This window comes from Taeniopygia guttata, chromosome 1A (assembly GCF_048771995.1).
Source record: "Taeniopygia guttata chromosome 1A, bTaeGut7.mat, whole genome shotgun sequence".
NCBI lineage: Eukaryota > Metazoa > Chordata > Aves > Passeriformes > Estrildidae > Taeniopygia > Taeniopygia guttata.
The window spans coordinates 36,769,308-36,782,676 of NC_133025.1; the positions used below are offsets into that span (position 1 = coordinate 36,769,308).

Here is a 13,369-nt window from a genome sequence, read left to right on the forward strand (position 1 = left end):
GAACAAGGAGTACATTTTAATTACTGATGAGAAATTACAGAATTGTGATTTCATCAGAGGAAATATTTATTGTTACATAAATGTTCCAGCCTCCAAGTGATCATAACAGACAGCCCAGCAAGAGCCTTAGTGTTAGAATTGTAACTTTTCATATATTGTGCAGATTCAATTTAGATTTTTTTTTAATGCACTAATTGAAGTAGAGATGCCTTCAAAATCTGCAATTCCATCATACAGATAAGCAAACTTGCTTTACTTACCTATACCAAAAACTTCTTTTTTTCCTAAAGGAGTCTGCAAATAAAATGGACTGCAGGTCACAGCTATCCTGACTGTTGGGTTAGGCTGAAGACCTAGCTGGGAGCCCTGCACTAAGAATTGTCAGCTCACAGTTTACATGAGGTTATCTCTTTCTAATATTTTGCTAGGACACTCTTACCTATGCAAATATATACATGCACACATGCAAATTATATTACACAGGCTCAGCAAGTCCTTGCAGCAAAGCAGATTCTACATAGGCCCTGTATCCCACCCAGACAGTACACACCACTGTCTAAGTAACACAGGCAAGCACATCACTTAAGGAAAAGGAAAAAATAGACCCTCCTGCAGCTAGTAGTCCTCCACAGTGTCTGATCTATGTGGAGAGAATATAAGGGTATTGTCATGCCTTCTTCTAAAACTATGATTTCCTGAAAAACAGCTAAAGCCACAGTTAGTCAGATGGTGCCTAGAGCTACAAGAAATCGGACCGAAAATTCCCTTCAGCACTTTAATGGTGATTTTTGTAGGAGATCAAGGCAAAGACAGATGGTAAGTACCCAGTGAAATTGGAACAGATAATGGAGCTGGAACTGCAGATGAAATAGACAGGCCATATCTCACTATCTCATTGCTGCTGAAAAAGCAGCAATCCCAGATGTCTTTTCCTCAATAAAGCTAACTGAAGGAGGCCCTCACAATCCTACTTACACAGACAAAAATAGAAGAGAAGCAAAAAGGCCACCTCAACGTTGGCAGAGCAGCTGCTGTTAGGTTAGGGAAGTGATGCAAGTGGTCTTCGCTCACAAAAGATACATTAGCAATGTGCACATGACATCCACTTTAAGTACGCTAGACATCAGCCACCAAAGCATGGCCAGATGTTCAGTCACTCTAAATTAATCCTATCTGCTACTTCAGGTAACAATTTAACAGTATTCCTCAATCCTCCTCCTTTCCCTCTACTGCATATTACCATAACTTTAGTGACTTTGCCTGAATTGGAAAAGCATATTATCAGGGACAAAAATCAGAAGCCAATACAGCATTGTAAGGTTCCCACATAAGAAATGCAAAGAGGAGAGCAGCAGTTTTCTTATTCAGAGAATCAATCATGATCAGCCACCTAGACAGCTGGAAAATATGCAAGTCTAAAATCTAATATTGATATGGAAATTTCTCTTTGCAGACCTTGTCCTTTGGCTGTCCAATATGAGATCTAAATGACTTCTCCTGTTGCAGAGACCTCTCTTTTTGTCTCCCAAAGTAGAAAACGGGCATTAAAAATATGGAGCATTAAGAGAAGACAGCATGTTTGCATTATCTTCTGCTGCAGCACAGTCAGTTACTCAACTGTACAGTCACGCTAGCAATATTTAAAATGTTTTGCAAAATTACATTGTCGGGCATACCATACCCAAAATAAATGTTTGGTGGCTGCATACTACATATAACAAATCCACTGAGATGAGTCAGAGCCAAATTTTCCCTCCATTTGGCCTAGGTTTACAGTGCAGACTATTAACCATGTTTAGCTGGTGTACAACATCTCCCTATGCCAATATTGTTCAGGAGAAGAAGCTATTAGAAACAATGAATTGACACTGAGCTGATTGCCAACTTGTGGCCCAAGTCTACAGAACTTTTCCTTTGTAGTTTTTCCTCCCAATCACACTAGCTGTTATTTGACATCTTCAACAAATATTTTTTAAGATTTTTTGTATTTAACTCTGTATCTAGACAAATCTTGTTTCCTCTAGGCTTAGATTCAACACATTCATAATTATTCAAACACTCCTTCCTAAAAGGAGCAATAGCTCCTTAAAATGGTCCTTAGTGGCAATATAAATGCCACTTCCAAGTCTCATCATTTTCATCTTGTGAATGTTTCAACTCAGACCCACTCCTCTATTTCTAGAATTGGTATACTAGAACACAGTTAACACTTCCCTTAGGTACCAACCTGATGTCTTTGGCTACTTTATTCCATATTTATGCATGGACTATGCATTAATAACATCATCATGTTTCAAGTACTTAAAATATATATTCTTTTTTTAAAGTTACTCCATCTTCTTTATAAAAAATCCGGTACTCTTGAGTCCAGTAGTCCCTCAAAAAGTACAGTACAGCAGCTTCCAAGACGTGGAAAAAATGACAGCACTAGCATTAGTCATATTAGAGTATTCAACTTCTACCAAAAAAAATTAAATTATACATCCACCTATTTGAGGAAAAAGAGCCCTTGGGTGACTTCACAGGTACACTTCACCTGAAAATGACCAAGGCCTGAAACAAAGCAGTTCTGGGGGTTCACACCATCTCCACCCAGCACCACTCCTACAATTTACATCTAATTTAGCTCCTAGCTGTAACTCTATGGAGCCAGCATTCAGTACAGCACACAAATGCAGTTTCGTGTTCAGCAGCCATGGTGTAGGTGGCAAGGAGTTGGCACGACTGACATGTTCTACACAGGAAGCACAAAGATTATCTGTGCCTATCTACAAAGCAGGAGATGCACCAATGGTAAACTGCCTAAGAACAAATAAATACCTCCATCAAGAAGATGAGCTGCCTCGTTTCCATATGAAGTGGAAAATTCCATATTGAACCCCTCTACATGTGAGGGTGGAGATAAGGGAGAAGAAATAGCTAAGTGGCTCACTCTTAAAAGTCAGGACCAATTAACATAGACTGTTATATGCATTGCTATAGTATCTCTGTTTAGACCAAAACATTTTCCTTGCATTATGTAATTAATTGCACTACTCTAAATGGAGATCTAAACTAACTCAGTTCCGTTCAGAGACACAAATAAACTTTTCTTGTGATTGCCTTCCACTGGAAAAAGTACTGAAAGAAATATCACAAGAGCTCTGATTACATCTAAAGCCTTCTAACAGAGCTCTTATGAGACAAAGATAAAGTCATGCAAGGAAAGAGACTGGTGACCTTCTACAGCCATGTTAAATATTTGTTTTCGTATTTATGTATTTAGTTTCAAAATGAAACTCTAGCATGTTTCAGTCCTTCTTTTAGACTAATTCTCCAGTGAGGAACAATAGGAAACCCACTCTCCTGGTACAGTGTGGTGCTGCTGTATGTGAGTCCCAGAGCTGACAAACAACGAACTGCAGTTTATGCAGACCCACTGCTTTAATGCCTAAACAATATTCTAACTATCTCTTCCGTACTAAAGAACAATATTTGACTAACACAGCACAAAGGTTCACAAGTTGTGCCAAAGCCTCCACTACAAATAAACTGCCTCCTCTTCTGGCAGCACCAGAATCCCACCACACAAAGAACAAACCTCCTACCCTGCTCCTCTCCACCACCCGTCCCCACACACATTGCAGGTCTCTGGCAGCCACCTCTGAGACAGGACTGGAAGGAACAGCTTGCACAGGGAGTGGCAAACTTGGGGTTTTATTCTGAAAGCTTCATGTGGCTGTGAACAGTATTTTTCCCTAACTCCAGTCATACACTCTGCAGTATTTTCATGCCCTGCAGAAACAAACCACAGTATGGCCTGCTTTAAAGAAAAACCAGTGATCCATAAGCAGCTATTTACATCAGAACTAAATATCCAAGAATAAAGAAAAAATATGCTATTTAGTACTGAAAAGAGTTTATATCCATCACCATGTATCCGCAAACCAAGTGATCTTTTTCTGCCACACGGCAACCAGACCAGGGAAAACTACTGTTTGGAGTTTCTCAATTCAGTGCCGTTTAGGTATCTATTCACATACTTACAGCATTAACGCAATAATTTTTAAAACCTGCAAAGAATGCAAGACCATAAAATATGAATATATTAACTAAAAAATAGGTCAATGCAATATTGAAGCAAATGCACCCATCTTTTACCTAAAAAAGTATTCACTTTGCCCATAAAGGTTGCTTTTTATTACATTTCTTAAAAGTAATTAGAAAAAAATCCACATGAAATTTCAAGCAAATCAACTTGCCTTGTATCTGGCCAAGTTTCATGACTCTTACATCACATTTCACCTTTAGAATAAAGGCAGGAATCTTTTATAATTCATGAACTTGACACCAACTAAATCTATAACTTACTCTCATAAATCTTCTATCAACAATATGGCTCTCTTTTTAAGTATCACCATCCTGTTGTAAGTAATAAATTGTCTTATGTCTACAAATCATCTGTAATGAATAAAACATCTAAAGAACATTTTTGAGGAAAAATGAGACGTGGCCCTCTTAGGTAGTTAGAAAAATACCTATTGTACATGAGACAAAGCCAGGTTTGCAATGATGCTTCTGCTACTTGAAGAGTCACTTAAACCACTCATGGTTTTAATTCATTTCTCTGAGGTGGAATGAGAGGTGAAAAGTACCCTTTAATTTATTAAGCTTTGGGAATGTGTAGGAATAGATAAATAATACCCAAGCCACAGTCAAGGATCCAACTCTGTTTATTACACCACCTGCTTAAAGACTATCAGCTTTAAACATGTGAATTCTAAAACACCCCACTTGCTTTCTCATGTGTAATTCCTTAAATAGCTAAAACTGCCAACCAAAAAAGTCTCCCTACAACACGTATTACCATAAGTTAAACAAGAATACTCAATAAAATATTTTTTTTCACATGTTTAAATGACCAGTATCATACCTGCACTTCCAAGTCCAAGCCTATTCAAAAGAAACTCACTGGTCTTTTGAAAGAACCTTCAAAATACTATGGCTTCTGTTTGCAGGCAAGAAAAAGATAACTCTGGAAGGAAACATGCTGGTTTTCCTTATCTCAACTGAATAGTCATATTAACAGCTTCTGCAGTGGTGCAACACAAACACTGGGTGACAGGATTAAAGCACTGGCAAACAGCTGAACATACAGATAGCATATGAACTAGCTCAAGCTTAGATGCAATGAGAACTCTTTCAAATGGATGAATGAATGGTTAAATGAAAAAAAAAAAAAAAGTAAGATCAGATACACACATTCCCATATGGTGTCAAAGTCACTGTAACCTTAAGAACTTCTTGAGAGACAGATGTAGCATTTTCAGTGGATGAATGATAAGTGCTGTACCCTGCACTGAGGGAACAAGCTAAGATAAAACCTCACATCCACAATTAAAGAGTGTGAAGAAAACAAGCTTTATTTATTCCTCTCATAACACAAGAAGTCCAAACTATTTCCTCAAAGTGAAAATCTTACTTCCCAAATGCCGCCTACCATCTGTCAGTTTTAGCTGTTCTCAAGAAGCTTCTTATGCTACTATACATGTTACATCTGCAACAGATTTCCTACTTGTAAGTACAGATGGGATTAAACACTGTTTTATAACAAATATAGCAAAATACTGCTCCAGATTTCAACTGTGTACAATCCAGAACCAGTTACTCCGAATAAAACACTTTTAATATATCTGCTACTAATCAGTGGCCTATTATGAGCACTGTTTCCCAAACTTCACTTGCTGCATTTATAGAGTTCAACAGTCTATATAGGACTTGCTTTTAAAAGCCAATGCCAGCCCTCACAACATCAAGCTCCACCATGGTCTGAAATTACCAAAACGAGACAAACCACCAGAAAAGCATGCAATTTGCTGTTCCCAAAAGCTGGACAAGCATAGGTTTTAAGACAAAGCTACACAGAGCTGCTTCTACTGCATCTAAATTGATGGGAGTTTCTTAGGCAGAGAAATTACCTCCTTCATCATAAGCTAATTTATAAAATCATACCCAAAGCAATGCAGATTCTTTAAGTCTAGGATCCAAATTAGTCCACAAGGCAGCAACAACATATCTCCTCTACTAGTTATCAATACCATGAAGTATTTTTTCTTCATGAGTCCAACACCATGAACTCATTCTTTCTAGTTTTTCGTTACTAGACCTTCTAGCACTTAGAAAACCTGTGCAAGTCACACTTGTCTCAATATTTGTTCACACATTCTAAAGAGAAGCAAGAGCCTTACTAAGCCCTTCACATTGCTCCAGCTTTAAACTCAGAGCATGGTTCTCCACTTTGTATTAGTGGGAGAGGTACAGGCAGCAGATAAAAGGAAGGGAACTAATTACCAGCAGAAGCTAAACACAGAGGATATCGACTTTATCCAAAAGACAAGAGAACAGCAAAAGAATCACTCAAGTAAAATTCAGAGACAGTCCTCTAAAATGAATCAGAGGTGTTGGGAAAAACATCTTCTTGTCCCTGTCCTGTTTTTTGTTAGGCTGGGTTTTTTCAAACAAAACAAATTACCAAGACTGTACCCATAATTTCTTCTGTCTTAAACAAGATTTACTTCTGAACTATATTACCATCAACCGTCTGTTCTAATAGAAGATGATTATAACTGCCGTGTAACAAACCAGAAAAGATTAACTAATTCAACATCACTGACCCCAACAGAATACTGAGAGGGGAGAAAAAGAAAACTAAATAGTAAACGCAGTTCATGCAGGAAATCATCTAAAGAATCATTTCACACTTAAAAGCAGTATTTTTAACTTCCACACCAATTCACCAAAACAGCCCAGGCAATGAACTACACTGCTTCACCCTTCCTGTGAAAACAGTGACTATACAAACACCTCCCTCAAAAAGTATTCTGCTACTGCTCCTCTGTTTCCCAACTGTACATATGCTGTAGAAGCAAGATCTTCATTAACAGCATAGTCTATTATGAAACACAATTTACCTGACCAAGACATTCACATTGCAGTTCAGAGAAGAGGATCAGCAACATCTGTGTTTATACTACATTGCATAAATTGGAGAAAAACCCACACTTGTTGGGAGTAAGACTATGCTGTTTTCTACAGCTATCATTATTTCTTCACTAAAGGTCTTTTTTTTTTTGTTTCCCTCACAATTCTCTGTTTTGTTGAACAATAAAAATTGTTCTTCTGTTTAATCATAAATTTGAGTAATGTAGAGTTTGATGCATGTTCATGAAAAAGAAATTAACAGAACTAAAACAAACCACATTGCTTGGCCCATTAAGAAGTTTTAAGTATACGACATTATGTAAATTCTCCAACAAATTTATTTCCTGTTCTGAAGCAGAAGACCAAGAGACTAAGAGATAAGTTATCTGACAGCCTAAAGCAAGAGGAATTACACAGCACAGGAAGGGAGAAAGGAGAAAAGGCCCTTAGAAAACTCTCTTGCATGCTTCAGGAACCAGAATTAGTGGGAAATGCAGTGGGGAAGCAGGTGGCAAAGCAGTAATCAGTGAAGAGATGAAAGCCTAATAACTGACTCAATACATTCATTAAAACTTGGCTGAGTGTTCTATGCAAAGATTTATTGGACGGAAAGGAGGCTGGAACACAACTTCACAGAATACAAACTATGCATAGTTTCTTTACTAGGTAGTTGCACAACCATTTATTTGAAAGTTTAACAGCAGACCAGAGGAAAGAAAATGGGTATGTGCTGCATCGCCTCAGACCCTTCTCAATCACTTCAATTTAAGAAAAGGCAATCTAAAAATGAGCCATCTTCAATAAATTTCCCTTCTCCCAAAATTATTTTCCTTTCATTTCTGCATCTTATTTCTCTTTGGAGCAAAACCTGAGATAATGTAGCAAGCATTGTTAAAAAAACAGGACCACTGAAGTCTCTGTCCCAGTTCAGCTCCCCATAAAAAGCGTATGAGTCCAACATTCTTTCCTGCAACATCAGAAAATTCCTCCTTCTATTGTAAAAGTTAACAAACATCAACAAACATTTATAGAACAGAGTTTGAGGTACTCTGGGGTTTTACACATGCAGCAGAGATATGAGCTGGACAGACCTTTACTAAAAAGTAATTTTTAAACTAATTTGACAAAGTAGCATGTTTAAAAGGAGTTCTTTCCCTGACCCATGATTAAAGTAGAAAAAGGATTATGCATTGCTAGGCCTAAGCTACATCAGCCTCAAAATATGAGGTTTACTTACAATATGATTTTTAGAGTCTTTTCCAAACTAAATGATTCTAAGATCTTCACAACTCCACAATAAAAAAAAAAAAAAAAAAAAAAATTAAAATAAAGAGCCAAAGGATCCGCAAGTGATCACAATCACACATCTCTTTTTTCCTCAACTAGTTTCAATTCTGAAGTAGACACATCAAACCAGCATCAGGAAAGGAGGGCTCTATGGCCAGGTTTTGGAAAATTGTATAATCATTAAACAAATTACTTCAAAGCTCAGGAGTTTTGACTAAAAACTAGTACTACGCTAAAACAACAAATTACCTCAGAATTTTGCAGGGAATTCAAAAACAAAACAGCACACAGAAAATGTCACCAGTCCATTCTACAGTTACTTGATAGCCAACAAAGCTATGTTCTCTTCTCATCTTTTCTGCATCATTGAAAACCAGAACTACATCATCTCTAAATGCTCACTCAACAGACCTGACAAAGGCAAGTGGGAAGCACCGCTCTTTGCACAGTTCTCTTGCTGGCCATTATGCCCACTGTAGACTAACAACTGTGTACTAACTCCTGTCTTTTCTGAACTTCAAAACTGAGGCTGATAATTAAAGAGCATTAGCAGGGTCCCGATTGCATTAAGACTTAACAGATCAAATAGATTTGTATTTCCTATGATGAAGTTAAAATAAATGAAGTTATGAAAGCTGCCAGATGAAAATCAACTCCTTTTAAAATATATCCTTATCTTTCAATCCCAAGAAGTCTGTTCTGGACAGCGGCAACACAAAACACGTTAGAAGCATCTTCAGTGACACACTGAATTGATGGCTTTCCTCCTATCAGGAGAATTCTACAGCGCACTGATACAATGCACAACTTGTGAACACTACTATTTCAAGCAACTCTGTGAACCTCATCGGAACGATCTGCTCGTTCATTGAGCAAAACGCCCCTGGAGCCCAGGCTTTTTGGGAAGCGAGCCATTTGCAAGGCCTGCTAATAGAGATGCAGAAGCGCGGCTGGCAGCACACGGCACTGGGGAGAGTACCCAGGTTTCGCTCCCCAGGGCACGGCTACAGCGCAGGCTTATTTTCCCGGTGCGAGGGAAGCGGGTTACCGGCAGCCACAGGAGCTACGTTCTAACTGCATTTAACGTTTCAACGGCGGCGGGCGGGCGGGCGGGCCCGGGCTGCGCGCACGGCACTGGCAGCAGCCGGCCCGTGGCTGCGAGCCCCGGCCGCGGCGCCCGGCTCCGCGGGACCGTGCCGGCGGCCGACACCGCACCGAGCAGCCGCTCGGCCCCGCCCGCGGCTCCCAGCCCGGCCGGCGCCCGGCAACACTCACCGGGCCCGGCGCTACCGGAGACCCCCGGGGGCTCCCAGCAGCCGCCTCCCGCCCGGCAGCCGGGGGAAGGCGGCACGCACGGCAGCGCGGCCCCGGCGGTACCGCGGCACACGCGTCCCGCCCGCAGCCGCGGTCGCTGCCCCGGAGCCGCCGCCGCCCTCACCTCTGCCCGCAGCAGGTCCGGCGGGAGGCGCGGAGGGGCGCCCGGCCGGTGCAGGGGAGGGGGCGGCGGCCGGGACCCCTCCCCTGCCGTCCCGGGCTGCCGTCCCGGGCTGCGCTCCCGCTGCTGCGCTCCCGCTGCAGCCGCCGCGGCCCCGCCCGGTCGCCGCCTGATCCGCTCATCCGCCGCGGCGGGAGGCGCGCGCGCAGGCGCGGGCGGCGGCGGCCCCGCCCCGCGGAGCTGCGCGCGGTGAGGGCGGCAGCGGCGGGATGGGCCCGGGAGCTGCCCCGGGAAGGAAATCCCAACGCTGCCGCCGCGAGCCGCGCAGGATGCGGCAGGAGCACGGGCTCGGGTGGCACGCCGGCGCTGTAACATCACCCAGCCTGCTGTTACGGGATAAGCCAGGCAGCGGAAAAGTAGTAACAGTGGAAAAAAAACGCGGTCTGAAGCATGGCCAATAAACTGCAAGACGTGGTCTCAGATTAGCATCACAGCAGGAAACCCGCATTGCTTTTCTTTTCTCTTTTTGTCGCCTCAAAATGTGACTTCTCAGAATCACTGAATCAATTAGGTTGGAAAAGATCTCTGAGATCATGGAAACCAACCTATGACCCAACACCACCATGTCAATCATGGCACTGAGTGCCACATCCAGCCTTCTCAAAACACCTCCACAGGTGAACGGTGGCTCCACCACCTCCCTGGCCAGCCCACTCCCGTATCTAATCACCCTTTCTATGAAGAGATTCTTCCTAATGTCCCACTTAAACCTTTCCTGCTGCAGCTTAAGGCTATGTCCTTTTGTCTTGTTACTGGCTCCCGGGGTGGAGAGACTGACCCTCGCCCTACATCCTCCTTTCAGGGAGTTGGAGACAGCAGCAAGGTTACCCCTGAACCTCCTCTTCTCCTAGCACTTTTAAACATGTCCTCAGTAATAAGAACCATCATGAGCAACTTACGTATATTACTGTATTTTAAGTAACATCAGCACGTACCTTACATTGTTATCACCTGCCAGTTGACAGTGCTGAAAACAGTTGCTAAATGCAGAGCATCTTCACTTACTTCAAGGGAAAGTACTGTTAATACATTCAGAAGATATCTGGCACCTTCAGCACTGACCCTCAATGAGTGACTCAGAAAAGTTGACACAGGATTAATGTTTCCAACTCCAGAAATAAGTCTTTTGCTCCATCCAATTTTCATAAAATCATCGTCTGTGTCTCAATTATGCAGCAGTGTGACTAGGAGTCCATTATCTTGGACTAATGTTCCAGTCACAATCTTTTCATTCTGTTCCTTGGAATCAGAGTTAATTAAAAGGCTGACTATTCTTTCCTCAGTACTTTTTAATGCTTCTGTAGAAAGATGTGTATATATTCCTGCCTGTGGAAGATTGCTTTGACTTCTCAGCAATGAGGTATAAAATGTTGAATGATACAGAGAACATTTCTGATGATGAAAACAAAATTGAAGTTTCTTTATACAAAGCTTTTTACAATTCAACAATACTTCTTCCTAAAGGAGGGCTCTGGAATGAAATAGTTTACTCTGACGAGAGCCACTCACCCAGCTTTTCTTACTGTGGAGGTTTAATTCACAAGGGTGGTTGCAGTCTACAGAACAGACTGAGTCTAGCTTTGGGAAGCAGTCCTGCGCATGCGTGCAATTCATGACTCATCTATGTCTTGCCTTGTGACAGAGCAATGCTTCAAAAGCTATTTTCAAGGACACCACATTTCATACTTTAGCACTTCAAGAGCTCCACAAAAAACATGGAGTTCTTCAAGTCAGGCTAGACACCCATGGAAGGGTCACAGTTTCAGATATACAAAGTATGTTATCAGGTTGTTGTGTGCAGCTGAGTGAGTGTGCCAGGTGAATCCACACTATGCTTTCTGCTTCTTCTGGAGGGCACTGGTAAATCCTTGTTACTTATTCCTCAGAGTGCTTTCCTAGCTTTATAGACTTCTTGTATTCTTGTCTGAGACGGAAGTGGGAGGCTGGCAGTGCACCAGAGTAGGAAGAGTTTATGCAGAACTCAGGCCTCTCCTCACAAGGCTTACACTGAATCATAGGCATGCTGATGCTTTCATGGGTTGCACAATGCTAAATTATGCCTCAGATATTTTTAATTAAAAGATCTCTTACAGGGAAAATGAGGATGAAATGCCCCTCAAGTATCACAGCCTCAGATCTGAGGACACAGAGAACTGATGAATAGTGGGAATTTGCACCTTACTCCTTAGGATTGTCAGGTGGAGAAAATACTTTACCACCACAAATGCAGAGCATCATAGATGGTTTGGGTTGGAAGGGGGATCTTTAAAGGTCATCTAGTCCAAACTCCCTGCCAAGTGCGGGGATACTTCCACCTAGACCAGGTTGTTCTCAGCCCCTGGTCTTGAATGCTTACATAAATGAGACATCAGCCACCTCTCTGGACAACATGCTCCAATCCTCTACCACCCTTCATTGTAAGGGATTTTTTCCTTATATCTAGTCTGCTTCTGCCCTCATTCAGTTTAAAGCCATCCTCCCTTATCCTATCACTACACACTCTTGTAAAAATTCTATTCCCTGCTTTCTTGTTGGTCCCCTTTCAGTACTGGGAGGTGCCATAAGGTCTTCTGAGCCTTCTCCATGCTGAACAGCCTCAGCTCTCACAGCCCCATAGGAGATGTACTCCACAGCTCTGATCCTTTTCATGTCCTTCCTCTGGACTTTTTTCAGCAGGTCTAGATCCTTCTTACATTGCAGATCCCAGAGCTGGATGCTCTGGACTAGGGAAAGCATTTTCCTGCACTGTATACATCTGTGACCAGGAATAAACAAACAGGAAGCCCACAGCTAGCAGAATGAAAGAATTATCTATTTTTTTCCTGTAGAAACTACCAATCTTGTTAATATGGGTGTCAGAAAAATGATGTGAAAACTGCTCCATGAAAGGGGAGAAGCTGCTTTCCATCTTTGATGTAGGCTTTTAATTAGGGCATATTTCCAACCCATTTAAAATAGCAGGGATTTAGGTAACTTAAAGGAGAATCTGGTGTTTGAGATTGTCAGGGAACGTTCCCTTAAGGACAGGACTGTTCCTTAAGTGAAAGATGAGTGGGGAACCAAAATTGGTAACATACCTGTCAGGGCAGGTACCTCACCATCCAAGACCCACTCTCACATTCAGCTGAGCTAGACAGACCTAGAGGCAGCCACAGTCAGCCAGAAGTCCAGATCATAAGGCAACATCACAAAGAAGAGAGAAAGGCAAAGTGAAGCCAGGAGCAAAACCCCTTTGTTGTGTTTAGGATGAGGTCCAGCAACCACCAAGGCAACAAGACCAGGCTGACATCAAGCCAGGCCAGAGGCTGAAGCCTGAATCAAGACTTCCTAGCTCACAGATTTAATGCTCTTCTAACACAGCTCAAATAAGGAGCAAGGGCCCAGGGCTGTGCTTAAATAGAGCTCTTGGGCCTATGGGTATAAGTATAAGCTGCAGATGAGGCTGCTTAGAGCCGTTGAGGCTTATTAGTACACCCAGGACCACAAAGAGTTCATCTGGTCCCTTTTCTCCTTAAAGGATAAAGTTTGCAATAATAAACTGAAGCAAGCTTTTCACTTCAGCTACCCACAGCTGCTCCTTTCTGACTCAACTCTTGCAAAAGGAGGGGTGAAATGGTGACAGAAGAA

At 42.0% G+C, this 13,369-nt stretch overlaps 1 protein-coding gene across 10 annotated transcripts in view; it reads right to left on the reverse strand.

Annotated features, from left to right (window-relative positions):
- The window catches only part of OSBPL8 (oxysterol binding protein like 8), an 84,814-nt gene extending 73,659 nt beyond the window's left edge, over positions 1 to 11,155 (reverse strand). For 9 of the 10 annotated variants that reach the window (XM_072923099.1, XM_072923104.1, XM_072923105.1 and 6 more), the window contains exon 1: positions 9,686 to 9,812. The gene's annotated coding sequence lies outside the window, so the exon portion shown is untranslated. Of the gene's footprint in view, positions 1 to 9,685; positions 9,813 to 10,677 lie in introns of those variants that run through there. The other variant, XM_072923098.1, reaches the window with a different exon arrangement.
- Between the last annotated feature and the right edge of the window lie 2,214 nt (positions 11,156 to 13,369).